The following is a 6492-nucleotide window of genomic DNA, read 5'->3' as shown; positions in this document are numbered from 1 at the left end:
CTTAATTCTGGCATGACTTTTCTATTATGTTCCCCCGACCTCTGATCACTCTTGCAGCTTTGAATCCTCCTCCCTTATCACAGCTTTTCCATGTGTTGGTTCAGCTCCTGGGAGGTCTGCACACAGACTCCTGTCACCAGTTTGTCATGATTGGGAGTGATGCATCTGGGTATGCGGGGAGCAGGATGATTTGTTTGTTATCTCTGGTAGGGTGCATCCCTTGTTACTCAGGTAGCTATGAGTGTCAAGATCCATGTACCGATCAACAAGCATTTTGAAAGTCATCCAGCTCCTTGGGAGAGCTGGTTGGGTAAGCTAAATGGCATCAGGAAACATCAAGTGAAGAGAAGAAATGACTGAGCAACTCCAAGGGCAAGAGGAGTGCTCATGTGTAAGAGATCCATACATTCAAGAGCTGAGAGCCAAGGAGCAGACAAAATGAGAAGACAAAATTCAGTGTTCTCTCTTCACACAGACTCAACCCAAATCCAGTTCCCTTTCCCTCTCTATTCACCTCCACATCTCCACCAACACACACGGGGCAGAAAGAAGCTGTTTGATAGCCACATGCAGCTGACCCTGCTGTGCAGTATGTGGCATCTGGTTTGAAGATCTGGCCAGAACAAGTGCAAGCAGTGCAAGAGCATGTAGCCCCAGGTCAGGAACAGGCGTCAGACACTTCCCAATTCCCAGAAGAGGGCACACCCACAGAGACGAATCATCTCATCCAGGTAGGATGGAGGGCCACTAGAAGGAAAGGACTAGTTATGTCTTTGCTAGCAAATGCCTTGTGCTGTGAGAGCTTCAGAACTTCCCCCCAAATCCTGCTAAGCTTCTTCCATCTGCCAATGTGTTCCTCTGTCGCTGAAGGTGTGGAACAGGTTTGTGTTTTCTGCTCAGCATATGGTGGTGACTGCTGGTGTTTGATTGCTGTGAAATCCAGATGCCCAGCTCCAGGAGGATTTTTCCCTTGCTAGGGACACCTGGCCATGCTCCTGGCCTTGTTCTTTCTTCTTCACCATGCTTGCAGTCTGTAAGCCTTACCTATGACTTTGCAAAGCAGGTTGTTCAGCTGCTTTATTCTTTCACTTTAGTTCAAGATTAAGAAGCAGTCATCAAAAGGAAGCCTGGGGTTGTGTTTGCACCTGGGGACCCAGACAGAGACATATATGTCCCAAGCCCACTGCCTGCTCTTGCCAGGGTAGCAGAGGGGCTGAGGCTGCAATGGTGTGTTGAACAGAAGGCAGTGGCACTGTTGGCTGGCAGCAGCATGGTGGGGCTGGCAAGTGAAGGGAAAGCTAGAGGGATGCATCTGAAACACCAGGATGGCTGGCTTGCTTTGGCTCAGAACAACTAGGCACTGTCTGGGTGTTTCTGCTCACACTCCTGCCTTAAATCCATATGTGAGCCATGATAATAAAATTTAGGGACAGCAGACACTACATATATTCAGAGCAAACAGAAGCAGGAATTTCCAGGAGCACTTCTGTCTAGTTTGTGGAAGCTTGGCTCCACAGGAGAAATGTTGAGTGACCTGTCAGAGCCTCTAGAACCCCTGACCCTTTTTAAAGTTGTTCTTATTTTCTCTCAATTCTATCTGTTAATTTCATGATCCTGATGGCTCTGACAGGAACAAGCTTGACACATATCTGATAATCCTCCCTGCAGACCACTCTGCTGTAGAAACTGTGTCTTGCTGGGTTGCCATGTGATCTGTGGTAGATCACCCATGTGGACAACAGCCTGCTGCTGAGGAGCAGGACCAAAGCCTTAGGCAACATGCCTGTTGGAGTCAGCCAGAGAAGATAACCAAACTCATTTGCCCCTGCAGTCTGTTGGTGTCTGACTTCACGATGCAGTAGACAAAGTGTTCACATAGTGGAAATTGTTATGAACTTTCTCCTCTGCACTGAGTGATGAGTTTGTCTTCATTCATCTTGTCCTCATTTCTGTGCCTTCCTACTAAAGAGGGACCAAAAGTTGCCCTTCTCCAGTAGTGAGCTCCCAAACCCCCCGAAGGAGGGGCTCTTCTCTTCTGAGCAGGGGTACATGATGCAGCTTCTGCTTCCTCGCTCGACACCTCAGCAGCACAACTGATATTCCTGCCAGAGCAGCCCAGTTGTGGTTTGGCTGCAGTACAAGTGGGTGACTGCACCCCAGCGTCCTCCTCTGCACTCTGCCATGCTGTGGGTGGTGTGCAGAGGCTCACTCAGCATGCAGCTTTGCAATAATTTGCCGTGGTCCTTTAGCAGATGGCTGATGCCTAGTCTGTTGCATGCTGTTGAAAGTCGGCTCCAGAGGCAGGATGAGTCATCTCCTATGGATATTTCTTCTGGTGCTTGTCACTTTGGTATCCAGCCACCTCCCAACCTCCTTTATCCCCAATAAAGTATCATGAGGAAATTTTTTTTTTCCTTTTTTCACAGATGGAGAACTACAGAGTGCAGAATAAGACTGGGCCCTTGCTGCAAGAAAGATATTGAATTGCTGGAGTGTGTCCAGAGAAGGACAACAAGGCTGGTGAAGGGTCTAGAAAAGTCTTATGATGAGTGGCTAAAGGACCTGGGGTGGTTTGGACTAAACTGAGGGGAGACCTCATTGCTATCTATAAGTGCCTGAAAGGAGGTTGTAGTGAGGTGGGGTCTGGTCTCTTCCCTCTAGTGTCAGGTGATAGAAAAAGAAGAAATCACCTGAAATTGTGCTCAGGGAGGTTTAGATGGGATATTAGGAAAAACTTCTTTAAAGAAAGAGTAGTCAGGCATTGGAACAGGCTGGCCAGGGAGGTGATGGAGTCACTGCCTCTGGAAGTGTTCAAGAAATGTGTGGACGTGGCACTGTGAGAAGCAGTTTAATGGCCATGGTGGTGTTAGGTTGGCAGTAGGAATCAATGATCTTAAAAGTCTCTTCCAGTCAAAATAATTCTATGTTTCTATGATTCTGTCTCCAACCATTTTGGAGGACCTCATATGAGCTAACATAGACATTGTCTTTCCAAAGCTCTTGATTTCAGTAAATTGGGGGATATCCCTTCTCTGTGACCATTGTAACACCTTTGGTGGTCTCTTGCTGTGTGCTCAGCACACCCATAAACCAGTTACCAGAGGCTGATGTGGGCCCTGGGCAGAAAAGAGCATTTCTTTCACAGTATCACAGTATCACAGTATCAACAAGGCTGGAAGAGACCACATAAGATCATCAAGTCCTTTCTTCACTTTTCTGTGCATCATCTCCTTTCCTGGCCCTCAACTGTTCCTGTTAGCTCTGGAAGTTTGTGCTGCTGGTACGTGGTAGCAAATATCCATTTCTCATATTGATATTAAACATGTAGGCAGTGACACTAAGTGGGATTGTCTCTACTGCGCATGTAGGAGCTTGCACAAGAGCCAAGCTTTGAGCATTCCTACAAGGAGATCCTTAACTGACCTGCCAGCCATGGTTGCTCGCTGGATGCCATGCAGCAGAGAGCTGCAGGTGGCAGCTCACAGGGCCTTCCAAGGGGATGAGCACAGCTCACTGCAGGAATAGCTGGTGATGGGGAGTCATCTGCCTGCCCGGTGCAGGGTCAGTGCTAATTCAGAGCAGCGCACCCAGTTCTGCTGTGCCCTACACAAATGCGTGCGCATTGGGAGGCACGTGGGGGAGATCTGTTTTCCTCACACAAGTGGGTTTCTAAGAAAGCCCTTTTGATAATCAGCCTGAAAGCTTGCTGAAGTGAAAATTAAACCACTTTAAGTGCTGTTATGGAAACATACCCTTCACAAGCAAGAGCTGGATTTCTGTAGTTGCCACCCAATAAATACGTGAGGCTCAGTTCTGATGTCAGACCAAGCTTTACCTTGTGCATGTCCTCCGACGTCTGGTTTTCCAGTTATGAACTGCAGTAATTGTGATCAATCAGACTCTATGTTCGCTAGCCACAGGCTGTTTTATTAATGAATTTGTGTCCCAGCTTCCTTTTTTTTCCACAACCTCATCAAATCTTCTCCAGATCCTGTTTACATTCAATTTCGTCTGCAGTGCACTGTTATAATATCACCCAGTTTGGAATTCCTGCTTCTGCACCAGTTCCTCAGGCCAGGTCCTCAAGTATACTGAACTGCAACACGCTCCTGAAATCAAAGAAACATGGAAACAAAAGCTTTCAGCCAAGTGCAGAGCAAAGCCATCAATTTCTAAGCAATACTGTACTCCCAGGCTGAGAACAGGCTATGGGCACACAATTCTGTCAAAGTCTTGTCTGCATGTGTGTGTCTGTTTAAAGGCTGGAACTGCCTTCCTGTGAGTGCTTTTCCCCTTAGCGCTCTACGTTTTCTGTCTGGGCACATGGGGTTTATGAATATTTGGCTTGACTGGCTAAAGACATCAATGTGACATGTTGCAATGTGTTATGAATGCCTCAGATCAAATGCAGAATAGGGAGGAAAAGCTTTAGAATAGAAGTTTATTAAAAACACATACATACAGCCTATTCTAAACAGGGGGGGGAAATCACTAATGTTCCCCTGTTGCATCGATGCCAGAACATTATGTTTGCAAATAAGAATTTAGCACTACAAAGACAATGCCCTAGATTAACTAAGATCCCATTTCACAAAACCCTATGGCAATAGTCTGCAACATCAGTCACAGGAGAAGATATAACACAGACGCATTTGTGCCCTCATGCAGCTGAACTGAAACAAAACAAAGAGTGAATTAGGCTGAATATCTTACTGTGTGCAACGTATTGTACAACAAGGCACCTTTGGGAATGTGTCACAGGGTTTGGTAAATTGAAAACAAAATAAACAGATCTATGGGAATAAATAACATCATATTAGATGTCTGCAGCATGTAGACTACATTAGCTTACAGTCACAATCAGGCTCCGGTTTTCCCACTAGTTTTCAGTGCTTGTGAAGAGCAGACAATCTGAAACCCCTGCAAAGAAATGGGTAGAACTGGTGGTAGGGGCAGAGGGAGGGATGCTGCCACCCTCTGCTCACCCACACATGCATGTGTGCACACACTCACTTGCACCCTTTTTCTCTGTTGAACACAGTCTCAGGCAGACAAGAGACCAGTTTGTGCCTTGCTGTTTTGCATATGTTAAGCCAATATTGCCATTCCTGGGCCAGTATGCTAAGTGTGATGGCCTCCTGTCACTGTTCAGGTAAGGTAATGCACTGGCCACCTGAGTTAGCTCCAGCCCACTGTGTGCAGCTGCCACAGCTGGCATCATTCCAAGTGGATGAGGCCAATTTCTTTTTTGGTGGTCAGCATCAATAAGAAAAGGAGCAACGGTTACAAATTGGAACATAGAAGATTTCACCTCAACATGAGGAGAAACTTTACAGTGAGGGTGACAGAGCACTGGAACAGGCTGCTCAGAGAGGTTGTGGAGTCTCCTTCCCTGGAGATTTTCCAAACTCGCCTGGATGCATTCCTATGCAAACTACCCTAGGGGATCCTGCCTTGGCAGGGAGGTTGGACCTCTAAAGTTCTGTGATTCTGTGATTCCAGGGCGTCCTGAAGCCCTTGCCAAAAATGTCAGTGACTGGAGAGCTTTGGTGCCTCCAAGAAGAGGGACAAAGCACTGCAAGGGCACCCAATCCTGACATGGCCGTGAAACGTGACTTAAGAAGCTGCTGTGGAGAGGTAGATACTTCACATAGTCATGGCTCTAATTACAGCCAAATTCAGTTGAGCTATCAAGAGTAATTGCTCACTGCTAAGCCATATGGGGCCAAGGTCTGCTTTTAAGTATGTGGGTGAAACCCCACTGATTTCAGTGAGATTGCTTGGATGAACTGAACGTAAAAGATCAGCCCATGTTTATCTCAGCAAAAGTTCAAGCTAATTCATTTTCTCTCTCCCTCTCTCTCTCTCTCTCTGTTTTGCTTAGCTTATAGCTGAGTATAAGGAGCACATATCTTGGAGATGGCTTTTCAAATGTAAAATTCTCTTTATAAGCCCAGACCAATATGTCATTCTGCAATTACAAAAGATATAGTCTTCCAAAGAAAATCCTTCTGATGCAAACATTGGCTTTCTTCTCTCTGAGATCTAGGCACCAGTTTGTCATTCAGCTCTATCAGGAAAGAGATCTGCAGTAGAGCAAAATGATGGCCTCCAAATATGTCATTATTACAGTCAAAAGCTTGTTTCATCCCTTTGAATAACACTGATGGACCCTAAGATGAAATGCAAAAATAAGAAGGGACCCTGAGAGGAATGGTATTTTAATAACTTTTTTTAGTCTGAACACTCTCAGGAGATGAAGTTTGGTGAAGTTGGGGAAAATTCTAACATCCAGGTAATCTGCATTCTTGAGCCTGCTACTAAAACTCCTTCTTAGTTAGGCTATCAGGTCCCTCTTTGATCTCCATGAACATTGGCTGAGGCCCACTAGTGGCTCTTTTCCAAGCAGCTGGGGACATCTCACATGGTCCTGCTGGGCTGTGGTCAGCCAACATCTTTGTCATTTTTTTCCCTACCCTTCTTCGCTTGTAA

The sequence above is a fragment of the Pogoniulus pusillus genome, chromosome 10 (assembly GCF_015220805.1).
Source record: "Pogoniulus pusillus isolate bPogPus1 chromosome 10, bPogPus1.pri, whole genome shotgun sequence".
In the NCBI taxonomy this organism is placed as follows: Eukaryota; Metazoa; Chordata; class Aves; order Piciformes; family Lybiidae; genus Pogoniulus; species Pogoniulus pusillus.
This window is presented reverse-complemented; position numbering follows the sequence as displayed.